Source organism: Prionailurus viverrinus, chromosome A3 (genome assembly GCF_022837055.1).
Source record: "Prionailurus viverrinus isolate Anna chromosome A3, UM_Priviv_1.0, whole genome shotgun sequence".
Lineage (NCBI taxonomy): Eukaryota > Metazoa > Chordata > Mammalia > Carnivora > Felidae > Prionailurus > Prionailurus viverrinus.
Genome location: NC_062563.1, coordinates 117,840,523 through 117,858,989, shown reverse-complemented (window position 1 = coordinate 117,858,989; position 18,467 = coordinate 117,840,523). Strand labels below are relative to the sequence as shown.

General features: G+C 44.5%; 1 protein-coding gene across 5 annotated transcripts in view; it reads left to right on the top strand.

The window, feature by feature from the left end:
* The first annotated feature begins 761 nt into the window (after positions 1-761).
* Positions 762-18,467, top strand: part of TOGARAM2 (TOG array regulator of axonemal microtubules 2) — a 71,176-nt gene continuing 53,470 nt past the window's right edge. For 4 of the 5 annotated variants that reach the window (XM_047854204.1, XM_047854203.1, XM_047854201.1 and 1 more), the window contains exon 1: positions 2,821-3,339. The gene's annotated coding sequence lies outside the window, so the exon portion shown is untranslated. Of the gene's footprint in view, positions 1,015-2,820; positions 3,340-18,467 lie in introns of those variants that run through there. The other variant, XM_047854202.1, reaches the window with a different exon arrangement.

Genomic DNA, 18,467 nt, shown 5'->3' with positions numbered 1-18,467 from the left:
TTGATTTTTTTTTTTTTTTTTTTTTTTAAGACTCTTTCTTTAGACTTGCAAGTTCAGGTCCTTGTCTTTGCTTAAAGGGATTGTCTTACTTATCTGTAAAGACTTTTTATTTATTAAAGATATTCATCCCTTGCCAAACATGCCACAGATATTTTCCCCCGACTTGCCTTTTCATTTTTTGTATGATACTATTTTCCTTTATGGTTTTCTTATTTTTAAGCTTAAAAAACCTTTCCCCTAGGAAGATACTCCTTGTATTTTGTTTTAGTCTTCTTCATCTCCCCTGTCCCCCCCACATTTACCTTTCTAATAACTGGTTGTGATTTATCAATCCATGTGAAATAAAGTTGGTTGCAACCACTATTTTTCCAAGTAGAAAAAATAATTGCTATAAAACATCAATACACTGCATGTAGATGAGAGTGATTGTTTTAGAGGGGCATATATATGTTAGGTTGCAATCTAAAACATGTTTCTGTGGGTAAGACACTTGAAAGCTGCTGCTGTAATCCATTTTGAATTCTTTTCCGTGTATCTGTGAGACGGGGGAGGCTCTAATTTAGTTTTCCCTCCACACACACCAGTTTTCTCCACACTGTTGAATACTGTTAGCACTGGACTGAATTTGTGTCCTCCCCAAATTCGTATGTTGATCCCCTAATCCCCGATGTGATGGTATTTGGAGATTCAACGTTTGGGAGGTGATCAAGTCAGGAGAGTGCAGTTCTCATGGTGGGGTTCTTGCCTTTATATAGAAAACCCGAGAGAGCTTACTTCCTGTCTCTGCTCTCTCCATGTGAGCGTCCAACGAGAGGATGGCCATCCACCAACCAACCAGGAAGCAGGTTCTCACCAGGCACCAGATCTGCCGGCACCTTGATCTTGGGCTTCCCAGACTTCAGAACTGTGAGAGAGAAATGTTTGCTGTCTAAGGCTCCCAGTCTGTGGTATTTGTCCAGCGGCCTGAGCAGACTAAGACTTTTTCTGGCGTGTAGACGTATGCTCATATGGCAGGTCTGGTTCATTGCCAACCATTCTATTCACTCTTCTCTCCTTTGTATCACTGCTACATTGGTGTGAACCAGTGTTGCTTTGCAATTAATTCATTTTTGTTGTTGGTATCTCTATACCTATAAATATTCCCTAAATACTTTTTCATTCTTCCATATTGTTAAGTAAATATTCTTTGGTTGTAAGAAAAAAACTTGACTGGAGGCAGCTTAAGCAAAACAAACGTATTACAACTTCAGAGAATCTCAGTGCACAGGCAGAACCAGCTGGCCCTCAGGAAGGGATTACAGGTAGGAGGGGGAAGAACCGGCAACGGCTCCGAGCAGTCCCTTATCTTCTGCCCTCTGTCGCCTCTGTCCCCAAGTTTATGATGTTATAATCCAGCCACTGCTGACTCTCAGGAGAGCTGGATATTCTCTGCGTCTCCAGATCCACTGTCCCGCTTTCTCCATCTGCTCCATGGCTAGGAGGCTGGGTTTTATAAACTGCATCAGCCCAGCTTCTGGGCTGGCAGCTGGTTGGGATCAGCCAATGGGCGGGACTGGCAGGGGTGGGAGGACAGGAGGGTCTTGTTTATTGGCCTGGGCTAGCTCTCCGGCTAGCCAGCTGGCCCGGGGTGGCAGGGACTTAGCTCTGGCTAGAGTCCAGGAACAATCCTCCCTTTGCTCTTCTGTGGCTGCAGTTTGAAGTTCACTTTGCTTTCTTGCCTATCTTTCTCAATGCCTCACCCTCTCCGGCCAATTTCCCCTAACTCTGCCCACACCTTTGCAAGTAGCCCCTTTATGAAATTCTTCAAACACCATCAAAGTGTGTTACCTGTTTTCCCCTGGGAGCTTGAGCCAGTCCAAATTGCCGGTTCCTGGGAGAGAGTGGCTTCGTTTTGGTTCAGGTATCACCACATCAATCACCCAGGCCTGGGCATGTCACATCACGGTAGTGAAGGGGGCAGTCTCCTGCCCAAAGTCAGGTTCATTGTGAACTGAGCTGTTGTATACCTCACAGAGAGTTAAAGCATTAACAAATTAAAAAATGTTTAAGTTGTGGTAAAATATACATAATATAAAACTTACCATTTTAACCAGTTCAGTGGCATTAGTAAGTACATTCATGTTGTGCGCCCATCACCACCACCCATCTCCAGAACCTTTTCATCCTCTCAAATTGACACTCTTTACCCTCTGAACCCTAACTCCTCTCCCCTTCACCATAGCCCCTGGCAACCACTGTTGTCCCTTTTGCCTCTGAATCTGATCACTCCAGGTACTTCATTGAAAAAATAAATCTTAGACAAGTAATACAGAAATACATTCTTGTCAGAAAGGATGAAAACATTATGTATAAGGCTGAACTAAATCTGCCCCCCACCTCGGATCCCCTTCCTCACCACTCACGATGGTCACACACAGAGGTGAGCATGGTTATTTTAGAGGCTGGGTTCTTCTGAAGCTTTTCCTATGCCTTTCTTTGCCTACATACATGTGCTCTTAGAAAATAAGTCATTTCTCCGTTTCTCACGTAAATGGTATACTGTATGTAGCATTCTGCAACTAGAACTCACTTTTTATTACCTGGCGCATGTTGGAAGACTTTCCAAGTTTGTAAGACAGAACTTCCTCATTCCTTAAAACTGCCTCAGGACCAGTTGGCCTGGCTTGGGGTAGAGCAATAGAGTAAAAGAATTGATTCCATCATGGAATGTTATAACATTAAAATTTAGTTTTCCCGTTGGATAGGAATATCATATGATGATGATTTTTTTTTAATTGGGAAATGGTGGCTCTTGCTACTACCTCTGCAGGTTGGGGTAATCGCATTGGAAGAAATGATCTAATTGTAGTTTAGGAGTGTGTGTGGCTGAACATTCCAGTTTGGGCAAAGTAAATAATTCGCCTGTTCTGGCACATCATATTCCTCAGGCTCTTACCTCATGACTGAATGATTTTGTGTGTTTGTTTAGGACTCCAGTAGGATAGGGGAGGCACTGGGGTTCTGCATAGGTGGGAATCTTTTCATCGAGAAGGGTTTTTTCTGCCTTTCTTGTTTCACAGCTGGGTGCTCAGTGCTTTGCACACAGTTGATTGCATTTGACACACAGCGTTGGAATGTCCCTGGGATTGTGACTTATGGCACTTACAATTTAGGGGTGGTGATGAGTGGGGAGATACAGTTGAACAAGTACTTAGAAAACAAGGTAGAATGAAGTAAATGTCATTTATTTTTACAAGACAGGTGCCGTGGAAGCCATGAGAAAGGGGAGACCAATCTACTCCCAACCAGAGATCAGAATGTCGAAGAACAAAAGTGAGGAGCAAGATAGATGCTTAAGAGGTGCGTTCTAGAAACATAACATGAACACCTTAGAACTGAGATCCTTGATCAGTGAAGTGTGGGAGACTGTCTAGTTTCAAGAAACCAAAATGAGTTTTGATGAATGGGGAGAGCCTATGGCAACATTTTCTCAGGTAGTCCCAGATGGTCCTCTCACCCTCACTGGACATTCAGTGTCTAGTTTAGAGTGCACACGTGTGTTGCTTTCTGCCCTTGCTTGAGTTTTCTCAGGGCGTTGAATTTTCTCCCATCCTCCCCAGGTTGCCCTGGTTACTTTCTCAGGCTGGAAGGACAGCATCCATATAAAACAACCACTAGGTGCCATCCTTGCTTTGTGCAAATTTCTGCTTTCGGGAGTCTTGAGGAAAAGCTGCTAGTTCTGACCTCTCTGTGGGGCTGTGCCTTCTGCACACCCTACTTTCTGTGGTTGCCCCAGAGAAACCATGAGGTGCTCCCAGTTCTGTTTTCTGGTGTCCAGGTCCTAAAACAGAACCTGGGTGTCTCAAGCCCAGCAACACGCATTATGAGAAGGACCCAGAAGTGAACCCCTATTTAGAGGAGGTTGAGTCTTCAGGTGGTTGGCCCATTTGGACAGAGTGGGCCGCTGGCCTGTCTGCACCCTTCCCGGACCCACTGCCAGCACCAGCCCCCTTCCCCACTGGAGGCCAAGCACCTACCTGACAAAATGCCCAGCCGACAGGAGAAGCAGCCGTCTGTGAGTCGCCCAGCACAGGAAGCTTGATTGGATGTTCCCCTTTCTGCATTTCCTTCAAAAGTGAAGTAATAATAATAAAGCCAAAATCAGAGAAAGGTCACACATACCATACATCAATTGCATCAGTTTCCCCTGTAAAGCCTGGTCCATGGAGACCATGATTCTATGCTATGGCAATAATGGGAGGGACGTAGAATTTTTTTCCACTTCTTTTCCCAACTTATAAAAATTTCAAATATACAGAAAAGTTGGAAGAATAGTGTAATTAACTGTATGCATACCACTTACATTAATCCACTGCTAATACTTCATTTTGCTTCATCTATATTTGTGTGCATGTTTATTTTTGCTGATCTTTTAGAAAGTGCATTGGAGATGTCACCAAACTTTACTTCTAAATACTTCATTGTGAAGTTCCTGAAAATTGTGACCTCCAACATAATCACAGTGCCAATATTATGCTAAAAAGATAAAATAGTAATTCCCATTTGTCCAGTTCATATTCGATTTTTTCCAACTGTCCCCCAGATGTATTTTATTTTTTATAGCTGTCATTTTTCAAGCCAGGATCTAGTCACGTTTCACTCACTGGATCTGCTTAAGTCTTCTTTTGCTACTTTTGCTCTAAAACAGTATCTCCCATTTTCCTTCCTTAGTTTTTTTTCTATGACATTAACACATTGAAGAGACCATGACAGTTGTCTTATAGAGTGAGCCACATGCTGGATTTGGTTGTTTCCCTGTCGAGGATACAACTTATTCTATCCTCTGTATTTTCTGTATTTTCTGTAATCTGGATGTTACAACTCAGTACTATCCAATAGAATATTTTCTGTGATGATGGAAATGTTCTCTGAGACGTCCAATATGGTAGTCAACAGCTACGTGTGGTCACTGAGCACTTAGAATGTAGACAGCATGGCTGCATAACTGAATTTTAAATTTTATTTAATTTTCATTCATGAATATACATTGAAATAGCTGCATGTGGCTAGTGGCTATGGTACGGAGCAGCACGGATCTTAAGGCTTAATTAGATTTAGGTTTAATGGTTTCAATAAGACTTCAAAGATGACACTGTATACTTCATATTGTAACACCTCAGGAGGTGAGATAATGATACATTGTCCCACTATTAGTGATGCTGGTTTAAAAACAAGCTTTATTGAGGTATAATTTACAATCAGTAGCATACATTTTAAGTATATAGGTGAATGGGTTTCAACAAATCTTTTGTTTCTTAACGTTTATTTTGAGAGAGAGAGTGCAAGTGGGGGAGGAGCAGAGAGAGAGGGAGACACAGAATCTGAAGCAGGCTCCAGGTTCTGAGCTGTCAGCACAGAGCCCGACACAGGGCTCGAACTGAATTTTATGAGATCGAAGTGTGAGATCATGATCTGAGCTGAAGTCAGATGCTTAACCGACTGAGCCACCCATGTGCCCCTCTGGTTTTAGCATTTAAAGCTAAGTTTTCCCTTTGCTACAACCCACAAATTTTGACAGGCTGTATTTTCATTTTCATTCAGCACAAAACATTCTCTAATTTCTCTTTTCTCTTGTGAGTTCTCCTGCGACTCATGGATTATTTAGAAGTGTGATTTTTCATTTCCAAATATTTGGGGATTTCCTGAGGATCTCTCTATTATTACTTTCTAATTTAATTCTGTTATGGTAAGAGAATATCCTCTGTATGACTTAATTCTTTACACTTACTGAGGCTTGTTTTATGGCCCAGTACATAATCTACCTCAGTGAATGTTTCTCTTGCACTCGAAAAGAATGGGTGTTTGCTATTGTTCAGTAGAATGTTCTATAAATATCAATTAAGTTAAGTTGTTTGATGGTGTTGTTCAGGTTTTCTACTTTTTGTGTCTACTTATCCTATCCATTATTATTATTTTTTTTTTTTAATTTTTTTTTTCAACGTTTATTTATTTTTGGGACAGAGAGAGACAGAGCATGAACGGGGGAGGGGCAGAGAGAGAGGGAGACACAGAATCAGAAACAGGCTCCAGGCTCTGAGCCATCAGCCCAGAGCCCGACGCGGGGCTCGAACTCACGGACCGTGAGATCGTGACCTGGCTGAAGTCGGACGCTTAACCGACTGCGCCACCCAGGCGCCCCTCCTATCCATTATTGAAAGAGGTCTACTGAAGTATTCAACGGTAAATATGAGTTTGTCTGTTTGTTCTGCCAGTTTTTGGTTCCGTATATTAAGCTTCATTATTGGGCACGTCCACATTTAGGATCGTTGTGTCTTCTTGATGAATTGGCCTCTTTGTCATTGTGGAATGTCCCTCTTTATACCTGGTGGAAGCTCTTGTTCTAATGTCAGCATTGTCTGATATTAATGCAGCATTGCCACTTCCCTTATGTGTATTGTTTGCACAATATATTAAATCTCTTTCCATCCTTTTACTTTTTGCCTGTGTTTAAAATTTTATTTAATTTATTTATTTTAATTTTTTTAATGTTTATTTATTTTTGAGAGAGAGACAGAGTACGAGTGGGGGAGGGGCAGAGAGAGAGGGAGACACAGAATCCGAAGCAGGCTCCAGGCTCTGAGCATCATTGGATGTTTAACCGACTGAGCCACCCAGGTGCCCCTGTGTTTTAAATTTTAAAGTGATGTCTTGTAAGCAGCATATAGTTGGGTTTTGTTTCTTCCCAGTCTGACTCTTTCTTCCTTGAATGTTTAGACCATGTTCATTTACTGTATTTATCAGAATGATTGGGATTAAATGTACCATCTTGCTATTAGTTTTCTATTTGTCTCTTCTGGTCTTTGTTCCCTCTGTCTTCTTCTTTTGTTTAAATAAACACTTGGAGGCTTCTTTTTTTTTTTTTAACATTTATTTATTTTTGAGAGAGAGAGAGAGAGAGAGAAAGGAAGAGAGAGAACAAGCACACAAGTGGGGGAGGGGCAGAGAGAGAGAGGGAGACACAGAATCTAAGGTAGGTTCCAGGCTCAGAGCTGTCAGTGCAGAGCCTGATGTGGGGCTTGAACCTATGAACCACGAGATCATGACCTGAGCCAAAGTCCAATGCTTAACCGACTAAGCCACCCAGGGTACCCCTTCCCCTTCTTTTCATGACTTTTGGATAAATAGTTTTAAAAATTCCACTTTAGTGGCACCTGGGTGGCTCAGTTGGTTAAACAAGTCTCTTGATTTAGGCTCAGGTCATGTCTCATGGTGGGTTGTGAGATCGAGACCCACTTTGGGCTCAGTGCTGGGCATGGAGGCTGCCTAAGATTCTCTCTGTCCTCTTCTGTCTCTCCTTCTGCCACTCCCCTGCTCACACCCTCTCTCTCAAAATAATTCCACTTTGTCTTCACCATTGTCTTATTCGCTCTACTTCTTTGTTTTATTACTTTACTGATGGCTCCAGGTTTCCACATGCATCACAATATGCAAGACCCTATGGGTCCCTAGTGAATGCCCTGAGTTATCAACAAGGACTCTCCGTTCTGGTTAGTCGGAATGCTGGTTAAATGCTGTGTGAGTTCTGGGAACTCCTCTGCTCACTGTTTCTTGGTAGCTCTTTGTCTGACCTCCTGGAATTTCACTTTACACACAAGCATCTTGGTATTCGTAAAGACTCAAGGGCACACCTAGGCAGAGTTGTTTGGAGCCATTTTTCCACCCACCTCCTTCTCCACCAGAACTCTGTCTTGTGACTTCCAGCTGCATCAGCTCCTCTGAACCCCCCTCTCTGTCTCCTCAACACAGCCGGATTGGGGGTCCCCTTCCCTGCTCTGTGGTCTGGAATGTGCCTCCAAGCAGATTCCTTCAGGCCTCACTACATCCGTTTCCTTTCCCTCAGGAATCGCTAGTGCTGCCTGTTGTCCAGTGTCTGAAAATAATGGTTTCATATATTTTGTCTGTTTTTCTAATTGTCTATCGTGGGAGGGTAAATCCGGTCTATGTTATTCCATCATGTCAGAAGGAGACGTCTCATTTAACTTTTGATTATTGATCTTTTTTATGTGGCTACATAGTCTTTATTACAGTAATTTAAAAATGCATATAAATAATCTACGTTCATAGTGGAAAACCTTGAAATACCAATTGAAGTAAAAATCATCCATAATCCCTCCATCATGAAGTAAGCAGAAATAATGTTTTAGCATATATCCTTCCAGACTTTTCTATGAGCATATGTATCTATAAATATAAAAATAAGACCATACTATCCCCACCAGGACAATGGTTTATAACAGCTGCCTACTCCCCAAGAACACAGGAGAAATGGTGCCCATTTTTCCTCTGTGTTATGACAGCTCATGAGTTTCTCAGGAGAGCCTACTGCATTTCAGAGACATTTGCAAGACTCTGGACTTGAGAACTTTCATGTGTACAAGAAAATCATATTTGTTTTTTGTTTCTTAAAGTCTGCAAGTTTGTAAATGTAAAACCTTTATAAGAGAAAGAGAAGCAGTGGGTTTGACATTGTATTCTTAGGCCCCCCCGCAAGGAGCTTGTCCTCAAATGTATTGTTTGAGGGGGCAAAGACAGAGAATATTTTTTTATGGATTGTCAGAGTTCAAGAAATTTGTTCAAGTCTGGACTGTTTATTGGTTTGGATCTTTTAAAGTTAAGAAAGAATAAAACCCAAATAGGCCACTCTGCTTAAAAATTGTACACATTAAAGCTCTGTAACTCTTGTCTTATCTTAGGGCCTGCATGGGCCCTATCAGAGGGGGCCAGGCCTGGTGTGCCTTTTCCTATGAAGAAATTGAGTATGGCAAAAGCTTTGGAGCAGAGTGCTGAGGGTCCAGACCCCAGCACTTCCTCTGTGAGCTTTGGCAAGCCCTTACCTTCCCTGAGTACCAGCGTCCTCATCCACAAAATCAAAGTACGTAACATCTCCGAAAGGTGGCTGTAAAGATGCATTAAAATAAGGTTTCTAGTGTATCCAGTGGCCAGCAGCACACGAAGGTTCAGTAAAAAGCCTCAGAGATGTTACAAAACTAGCTGAAGACCACAGAGCCAGCAGAACATCAAGTACAAAACCACTGCTCCCAACCGGAAGTGTGTTCATTCCCCCGTCTTCATCTATTTTCCAGTTAAGGCCTCTCTTTTTAAACAGCTTAAATTGTTGCTTTCCCCCCATAACACTGCAAATTCTCCATGTGACCACCTTGGCTTCTATATTCAGAGACGTGCTGTGCTGTCGTAGATGTTCTCTTTTTGGCTCTGTTTGTCCTCTCTCACGCTGTCTCCCCCACGCCCCACCCCACCAGGTCTGCCCTCTTTCTCAGTGTGTCTCTTTGGAGGAGATGAGGCCATCTTCATTCTTTATACATTTGCCCTCCTCCTCCAACCTACACACATCCCAAGGATGTGTTTCTGGGGAAGCACTCCCCTGTCACTCACAGGATCCTTAGAGAGTCATTGCTTCTGCCGTGGTCATGGTATTTCAGAGGGTCCCCCAAGCAGGCTCACCCTGCCTCTGGCAAGGGGAGGCCATCTCTCCGCCGTCGTGCGGGCTCTGATAACACCAGCAAGAGAGAAATGCAGGCTATTTGCCCTTTGGTGTCGCCGGGAGGATGTGCCATTTCTGTTTGCAGCAACAATGACAAATGTCCATCTGTGTTTTATGGTGAAGCGTCAGGCTACTTTGTGCACGGAGAGGTTTCAGGAAGATTCTGGCTGGGCTTTAGGAGTTCTGCAAGGTTTGCATTGCACTGCGTGCTACCTCTAGGGGCTGAGACTTGCCATGCCACCTTCAGTTCTGGTTTTCGCCCCATTGAAAGGTATGTTGGGTCTGGACTTGCCTGGCAGGATGTGGGGCACAGTAGTGAGTGCTACAGATGACTCAGAGGCAGGGGGTCTTGGGCTAGGGTGGCCACCTTTCCCACCTGCAGAAGTTGGAGGCCACAGCCTTTCTGTGTCCAGTGAGGCAGGACATGCTCACACTGGCGGGGCAAATGAGGATTCTAGAAGACTAGAGTCCTAAAGGCACTTGGGTTATTAATGCTAGGGGGTTCTTTTTGTAACCATGTTGGTATACAAAAACCAGGGGTGCCTGGACAGTTGAGTGTCCAACTTCAGCTCAGGTCATGATCTCATGGTTCATGAGTTTGAGCCCCGCATCGGGCTCTGTGCTGACAGTTCAGCGTCTGGAGCCTGCTTTGGATTCTGTGTCTCCCTCCCATGTTGGCATGTGCTCTGTCAAGAATAAACATTAACAAAATTTAAAAACATTTTTCAAAAACAAACCAATGGAAAACACAAAAAACAAAAGTTTTGGAACCAGATAGACCCCTTTTGCATTCAGACTCTTGGGCTTCCTGACTATGAGGTCTTTGACACATGGTTTTCCTTGTCTCTTTTGCAGAATTAGAGACAAGCCATTATGTTAAGAACCAATGTAACTTCTCTGACACATAGTAGGTGATTAGTGAATGTTAATTTCCTTTCTTTTTCTCTTCCCTAAATTTGGATTAGCTTTGACATGATTCTTATAACAGTGCTAGGACGTAAGCAGGGAAAATATTTTTATTCCTGTTTTAGAGATGAGAAAATGGAGTACAGAGACATTTACTGATCTGCACAAGGCCACCAGGACAAGCTGGGTCCCCGATGTCCTGACAGTACAGGAGAACTGCTAGGAAACTAGATAAGTTGGTTTTTGATCCTGGCTCTACCGCTGCTGTCTGGATGATGCGCTGTGCCTCAGTTTCTTCATCTGCAAAGTGGAGGTAGTTAGAGTATGTACCCCCAAGGATTGTTGTGGGGATAAATGAGCTAGTGTCTATGAAGTGCTTAGACTGGCAACTAAGGGTGGCTCTGATTATTAAATGCCCCATTACCAGGCCTGCCCCCATGGGCTTGTTTTCAGATATTTGGGTATTCCTGGAGGGTGTCCTTTAGAATTCTGGTTTCCTGCGTATTAATAAGGGGTAGAGGGAGTTAGCATCCATCTACGTCACACTGCTTCTCTGTGAGAGCGTGTGTACTGTGAGGGCCCCATGTGCTCACGTGAGTGCCACGTTAGGACCTACCGTGAGCTCACAGCTGGCGTCCACTCCATCAGCAGACCCGGGCTGGCGTTAGGCTGTCTGCCTATGTGTCCCTACATGACTGTGGTTCAGGGTGAGTTTGCTCTTTATTTTCAATTGGCAACTGACAAGCACCCAAAATTGATTCATATCCATGGTAACTGTCACCCAGAGGAACAGTGAGGAACAAGAGTCTTTTCTTTCCATACTCATCAGAGCCGGGTACCCAGAGACCATCAGGCCTGGTTAGTCTCTTTGGAGAGGATGTGGGTGTCTCCTCCTGCTTGTCTCTCTCTCCCCCCGGGGAGTCCTGGCTGACTACTCGAGGCTGCTGGAGACCAGCAGGTCTGGAAACTATAGAACTGGGCCTGGGACTTCTCGCCTTTGAAAATGCCCTTGAAGCCTGGCGCCTCAGGTAATGGGTGGGTGGTTTGGGGAAGTGTTTGTCGGTTGTAGTGTGGAGGGGGCCGAAATTACTCAGAAAAGCTTGCATTTGTGGTAGTTGATAATTTTTAGAGAGAAGATTGGTGGTGGTGGTTGTCAGGGAGATCCTCAATCGACTGTGTGATGGTAGGAAGACATGTTCTGTCTCTCTTTTATATCTTCTCTGGGGTATTTTTTTCTCTGAAGCGCTTTTCCTTCTCTTCTGCTTCTGATGACTTTTCAGGAGGGAAGTAACGGTGTCCTGGTACCAGCTGGTGAGGGAGATACACACCTTGACTCATCTGAACAACTTTCTTGAGATCTGATTTGTTCTTGATGGTCCCAAGAGGTAAAATATGATTATAAAAATTTGAATTACAAATTTGTTATTCACTTGGGCTCAAGTTCTGGGCTAGTTGCCCTGCAAACTTTGAGAGAGATCGGAACATTGATTTGTAACATGTGTTCCTCAAAACTCTGGTCCTAAGACATATTTCATGAACAAACAGGTCTTCTATGTCACACAGATATAGAAATTGCTTCATAGGGGTCTATGGTCATATGTATTTGGAAACCACTTCATCCTCTACCCCTTATTAGAGCATTACAATACATAGAACCTACTAAAGGTCCTGAGACATCATCTAGTTAAGAAACTAGTTCAACATTAGTTGAGTTTATGTTTCCCAAACTACTTTTACTGGAATTTTTTTTGTATTCATATTTATTCCACAAAATACAACTGGAGGATAGCTGGGCTGACATTCCCTATATAGTCCAGATTCATTCTATGTTCCAGAATGCAGCTGGAATGAAACAGAATTCACTTGGAATCCAGGGGACTGCATCTCCATTTTCCCCACGTTCCAGAGCTGTGGAGTGATAAATGTTCTTAGTGTGGGGCTGGGGAATGGAAGGCTGAGTGGGGGGAGGCTGGATCCCTAGTAAGCATCCTGGAAGGATGCTGTCTGGCTGCCATCTCCTCACACATCCCTAAGGATAGAGAGTTCACTGCTTCCTGGGGAAGCCATTTGTTAGCATGTCAGAAAGCACAGCGTTCTGCACATATGTTAAGTGGTGCCCTGACCTGTGGAGTTGTGCAGCCAAGCCCAGTTTCACTGTGGCTTATTATCCCTTCAGTGGCTCAGTGGAGCCCTCACATTCCCCTCTGAGTCCATCTTTTCTATGTCTTCACACTTCCTTATGTGATGTTATGGCCTTGTGGTCACATTCTCGTTCCTCTGGATGGGCTTTGGTTTGCTGATATCCTTTCTGCAGTGCAGTAAGTAGAAGCAGATCTGAATGCAGACTGAACATTTCCTTTCAGTCCCTAGAGAAGCTCCTGCTACCAGTCCCTGGTGGAGAAGGGGTCAAGCTCTCACTGCTTGCCTTTCTCCTAGGGCAGCAACTTTTATGTGTAGGTTCTTTGATTGGACTGTCCATGCCACACAGGTCCACACCAAAGATGTGATTTGTATTCACATGGGCTAAATTAGGTGTCACCTCTAGTGAGGAGGATTTGTCAAGACTTTCCATTTTAGTCGTTCTGTTCTCAGCACAAGGGTCTTTGGATAGAAAGTTCCAGTACACAAATTGCCTTGTGATTTAGGAAACTGTCACCTTCAAGTAATAGAAAACCCTCCTCAAAATGTTTTAAATAATAAAGAAACTTTGCAAACACACTAGTTGGCATTTGATAGTAAGTTTTGCAGCTTGCTTGACCCAGTGTCTCAAAGTGCCTCAAACATACCTCTTCACTTTGTCCCTTTATTGTTTCCAATTGTATGATCTGTGTGTGAAGGTTTTTAAGCCTTTGGAACATTCTCTTTCACTCTACGTGCCTGCCCTGCTCCAGGGAGAATGGCCTATTACCTTTACCCATATTTTCATTCTTTCCTTATTCTTTCTTCGTTCCTGATGTCTCCAATTTCCTTCTTTTGTTTCCGTTTTGTTTGAAGAACTTCCCTTAGCCATTCTTTTAGGGTAGTTATGATGGTGACAGATTCTCTTCATTTCTTTTGTGTAAGGATGTCTTGATTTCAGTTTCATTCCTGAAGGATATTTTTGCTGGGTATAGAATTCTGAGCTAACACGTTTTTTTTTTTTCTTTCAAGATTTTTTTTCTCTTTGTCTACTTTTCTGAACTTTGGTTGTGATATTTCCTGGAGTAGATTTCTTTATTTAGAGTTTTCTCAATTCTTGAATCTGTAGATTAAAGTCTTTTACTATATTTGGGGAACTTTCAGGCATTATTTCTTTGAATACCTTTTAGCTCCATACTCTTTAGCCCCCATACTCACTCTAGTAGTACAAAGGTTAGAGCTTTGGTTATAGTCCCACAAGTCCCTGATGCTCTGTTCCTTTCTTGTCAGTCTGTTTTCTCTGTTATTCATATTGGGTAACTTCCATGTTCTCCCTTCAAGTTTATTGATTCTGCCCTATGGCATAGTCATATTCACATTGCGTTTTTTTTTTTTATCTCAGTTGTATTTTTCAGTTCTAAAATTTCCAATTGGTTCTTCTTTATATCTTCTATTTCCTTGCTGAGACTTTCTACTTTTTTATGTGTTTCGAGTATATTCATCAAAACATTTATGATGGCTGCTTTAAAATCCTCATTTTCTGTATCATTTTGGTGTTGTATCACTGATTATCTTTTATTATTTAAGTTGATATTATCATTGTTCCTGGTATGAAGAGTAATTTTCAGTTGTATCTTGAGTATTTGAGTGTTAAGTGGTGAGACTAGAGATCATATTCAGGCTCCTTTTCTGTAGATAGTCATGCTGTCTAGGTGTAGCCCATAGATCTGGATAGGGATGGATGTTCAGTTTCCCACTGGGCCCCACTGGCACCATCCCACCAAAAGCAGGGCATTGCCTCCCACTGTCATGCCTTGCCTCACTGCCAAAGGGCGGGGGTGGAAGTTCCATTCCCACTGCACCCTGCTGTGTGGCACCTTAAAAAGAAAAACAAACATACAGAAATGTACACATATCCTAAGAATGTGATCATAAGCTTGATGAATTTTCACAAACCGGAAATGTGGGGGCATTTAAAGAATTTTCTTATTTCTTTGCATGTTCTTATAAAAATGTATCAAACTCTTTTTCTCTAGTAGCTCCCAGAATTATTTGCTCACTTATTGATTCTTTCTCTCCTTCTACCCTTTATCTCTCTCTCTTTTTAAAAAAAATTTTAAATGTTTTTTAATTTATTTTGAGAGAGACAGAGACAGAATGAGAAAGAGAATCTCAAGCTGGCTTCACACAGTGTGGAGCCTGATGTGGGGCTTGATCCCATTAACCACAAGGTCATGACCTAAGCTGAAATGAAAAGTTGGATGATTAACTGGCTGAGCCACCCAGGTGCCCCATTTCTCTTTCTTTAGATTCGTTCTTTCATTTCATTTATTTATTCATTTATTCCCATATTAATTTTCCTTCCTCCCATCCCTTCTCCCTCCTATCCATCTATCCATCCATCCATCCATCCATCCATCCATCCATCCATCCATTATTGAAGGAACAAGTATCCTCCCTCATCTTCTTTCCTGTGACTGTGGAGCAGCGAGCTTCTCTCCCCTAACATTCTGTGTTCTCTCTTTCTGTGGGGGGAAAGGCTGGAGGGGGCATGCCCCATGTGGGGTAAGGGGCTGGCTTATCTTGGGAGAAGTCCCTAAGGGGCTGGGCCAGAAGCAGCATAATCAGAAAGCCTCAGTCCATGCCCTGTTACTATCACTGATTTCCTTTGATACCCTCTGGGCCTCAGTTTCCCTCATCTGTAATATGAAGGGTTTGACTTGGTCCTCTCTTTGACCCTGTGGCTCAGGTTGCCTATATTATTTTGGAGTTTCTCAGGAACTTCCCAGGAATGAGACAGGCCACAGGGGGATGCCAGTTGAGTGGGGCCTATTCTGTGCCTTTGAGAGTGTCTGAGCACCTGCACCCAGCCTGTACTGCAGTCAGTACCTCCCTGGCTCTCATAGGCTGGGCTCTGAGGTCTGGGCTGGAGTAAGAAGGAACATGAGTGATATTTTGGGAGGATGAGTCAGCCCAAGTGTCAGTCTAGAAACAGGCCAGCTTGGCTCCACTGTTCTACTTCTCCGTGTGGGGCTGTGTGGCATGTGGAAGGAAGGGAGAACTCCAGCCTTTCTCCTCAGCCTGGGGTGGGACCCAGGATACAGGGCATCTGGCCTCCAGGATGACCTAGAGGTCATCCAGTGCCTGATCCCCTTGTTTCATAATGAAAAAAGCCCAGGGAAGACAGGGACTTGCCATAAGTCACACAGTAAAGTTGATGACAGGCTCAGGACTGGGACCAACCCCGTTGCCTCCTTGTCTTGAACCCTTGGTCTGGTCATGTGCTAATCATCAGTAAATTGGACTTGCTTTATCCTGAGAGGTGGGACCACAAGGCCTAGCCTGGGCCTTTGGCCCCACAGGGTCTCCACCAGGAGGGACTTGCCCCACCTGCTGCCTGTGAGGTAACCTCTCCTTGTGGCTAGGACAGTGCTGTTTTTTTTTTTTTTAATTTTAAATGTTTATTTATTTCTGAGAGAGAGAGAGAGAGAGAGAGAGAGAGAGAGAGAGAGAGATAAAGAAAGACATGGAGTGCAAGCAGGGGAGGGGCAGAGAGAGAGGGAGACACAGGATCCAAAGCAGGCTCCAGGCTGTGTGCTGTCACCTAAGCAGAAGTTGATGCTAAACCAACCAAGCCACCCAGATGCCCCAGTGCTGGTTTTTAATGGGGCAGTACTGGTCAAGGGGTGGCTTCAGACCCCCTTTCCCCTCTTCCATATAATGTATGGTGCTCAGACTCTGGTCTGTAGCCTGGAGGTAACATTCCCAATGTCTGCTCCCGGGAAAAGCAGTGAATGTTGCAGGGAAAGGGAGCTCCATGTCACTAACTGTCCCCTGTCTTCCACATCACCAGGGTTCATGTCACTTCCATCACATGACTGAGGGTCTACTGGGCACTCTGGCTGGGGCTAGCGTCTAGGGAGCTCACGGCCTAGGGTGCGTGTGGAGCTGGCTGGGGGCCGGGGCGGGTGGACGATCGCAGCTCAGTGTGCTGAGTGGAGTCGTGACAGGTCCATGCAGGCGCTGGAGAAGCAGGGGAGATCCTGAGGGTGTCAAGGAGGGCTCCTCGAAGGGGAATGGGACTCGGCCAGAGGCAACATGTATATGTGTAGGGGTAGAAGAGAGGCTTTTTCTCAGTTGTGTATTTAGATGCTTATTTGCATATTTTAATCAGACCTCCAGATATTTTGCAATGGGAAGTGTGTTCAGGGTATCTGGCCTTTTACATTGCTGGGAATAGAAGCAGTTTAATTTATTAAGGGCCAGGGGGACCCTCAGTGACATTTTCATTGAGGAAATAGGGTCAAAATGTAATCGTCCATTCACCAAATCATGTGTTGAAAGTTTTAGGATATCAGTTTTTGAGATCTTGAGCTGCTTGCTGGGTAGACAAGGGCTGTCCTCTGTGGCTGTGGAGGGGACTACTTATCTGCTCTGTACAAGAGCCCTTTTCCCAGCTTGTGATTGTGCACAGTCCATCAGTCCATTTAATTCATTCATTTCAAGTATTTATTCAGTGCCTTCTAGGGTGGGCTGAGCCTCATGCCCTGTGTTGAGTGTAGGGAGACAATCACTCATGGTCCTTGTGTTCGGGGAACTCACAGAATGGTGGGGGACACCCCTACGGAGTCATAAGCTCACCAGAGACTCAGTGAGATGACAGGAAACATAGGGAGCGGCCGGAGACAGCCTCCTGCTCAAATTGGGTGGTTGGAGGGGTTCACACAGGGGTGGGCAGGATGCTGAGAAACGGGGAAGCTCTGGGGCTGACTGGTCATTCTGGGCACCTGGACCACCCCTGGGCTTGAAGGGATTAGTTATAGGACTGCAGAAACGTAGCCGGCTGCCTGTCAGGAGCCGTGACCTTACAGTGAGGGGCACAGCCAGCCCAGCACGACTGCGTAGGGCCGAAGCAGGGGGAATAGGACCCTGGCGCCCCCTCCCGTCTCCCACTGGCCAAACCCAAGGGAGCCAGAAGGCAGGGAGCCTGGAGTGAAGGGGGAGAGAGGACCCTAGGGGAGTGGGAGATATCCTGCACACAGACTTACTGGCAGGAGGGGAAGCTTCTCCCAGGAAGGGTGCTGGAACTCTTTAGCAGTTTCCTGGTCCTTATGTAAAAAGTCCTGCACACCGGGCAGCTGAGAAGAGTGACAATTTATCGGCTCATTGTGCTGGAGCCCAGAAGTCCAAAATCAAGCTGTTGGCAGGCCCAGGTACCCCCTGAAGGTGCTGGGGAAGGATGTTCCAGGCTTGCTTCTGGCTTTTGGTAGTTGGTTGGTTGTGGCAGCCTAACTCCAAACTTCCCACCGCATTCTCCCTGTGTTTGTGTGTGTGTGTGTGTGTGTGTGTGTGTGTGTGTGCATGCGTGCATGCCTGCGAGCATGTGTGTATGTATACATGTGTGTGCATGTGTGTATGCACGTGTGTGTATGTGCTCCTGCATGCATGTGTGTATATATACGCGTGTGCATGCACGTGTGTATGCGTGTGTATATGTGTGTATGCACATGTGTATGTGTGTGAGTGTGTGCATACATGTGTGTATGTGTGTGTGCACATGTGTGGGTGCCTGTGTGGGCATGTGCGTGCTATGCAGGGGAGCTATTAAACAGAACCAAGAGTCCTGAGAGCCACGTGTTTGGGGATCTTTCAGGTGGCTTAGATGACGTTGAGATCTGGCGTCTCCTCCCTCACCCCCTTCACCTGTGCCCCGTAGGTTCCCACCCCTGGAACTCCTCTGCCTGTGCCCTGGAGACTCTTCTATCAGGAGTCCATCCAGGCTTTGTGGGGCTTGGGGCTTAAACAATTTGGGAGCTTCATTAAGAAAGAAGGCAAAATTAGATCTGAAAATATTAAGGATGATAAAAGAAATCACAACAAAGTACTGGGGCAGGGGATTCAA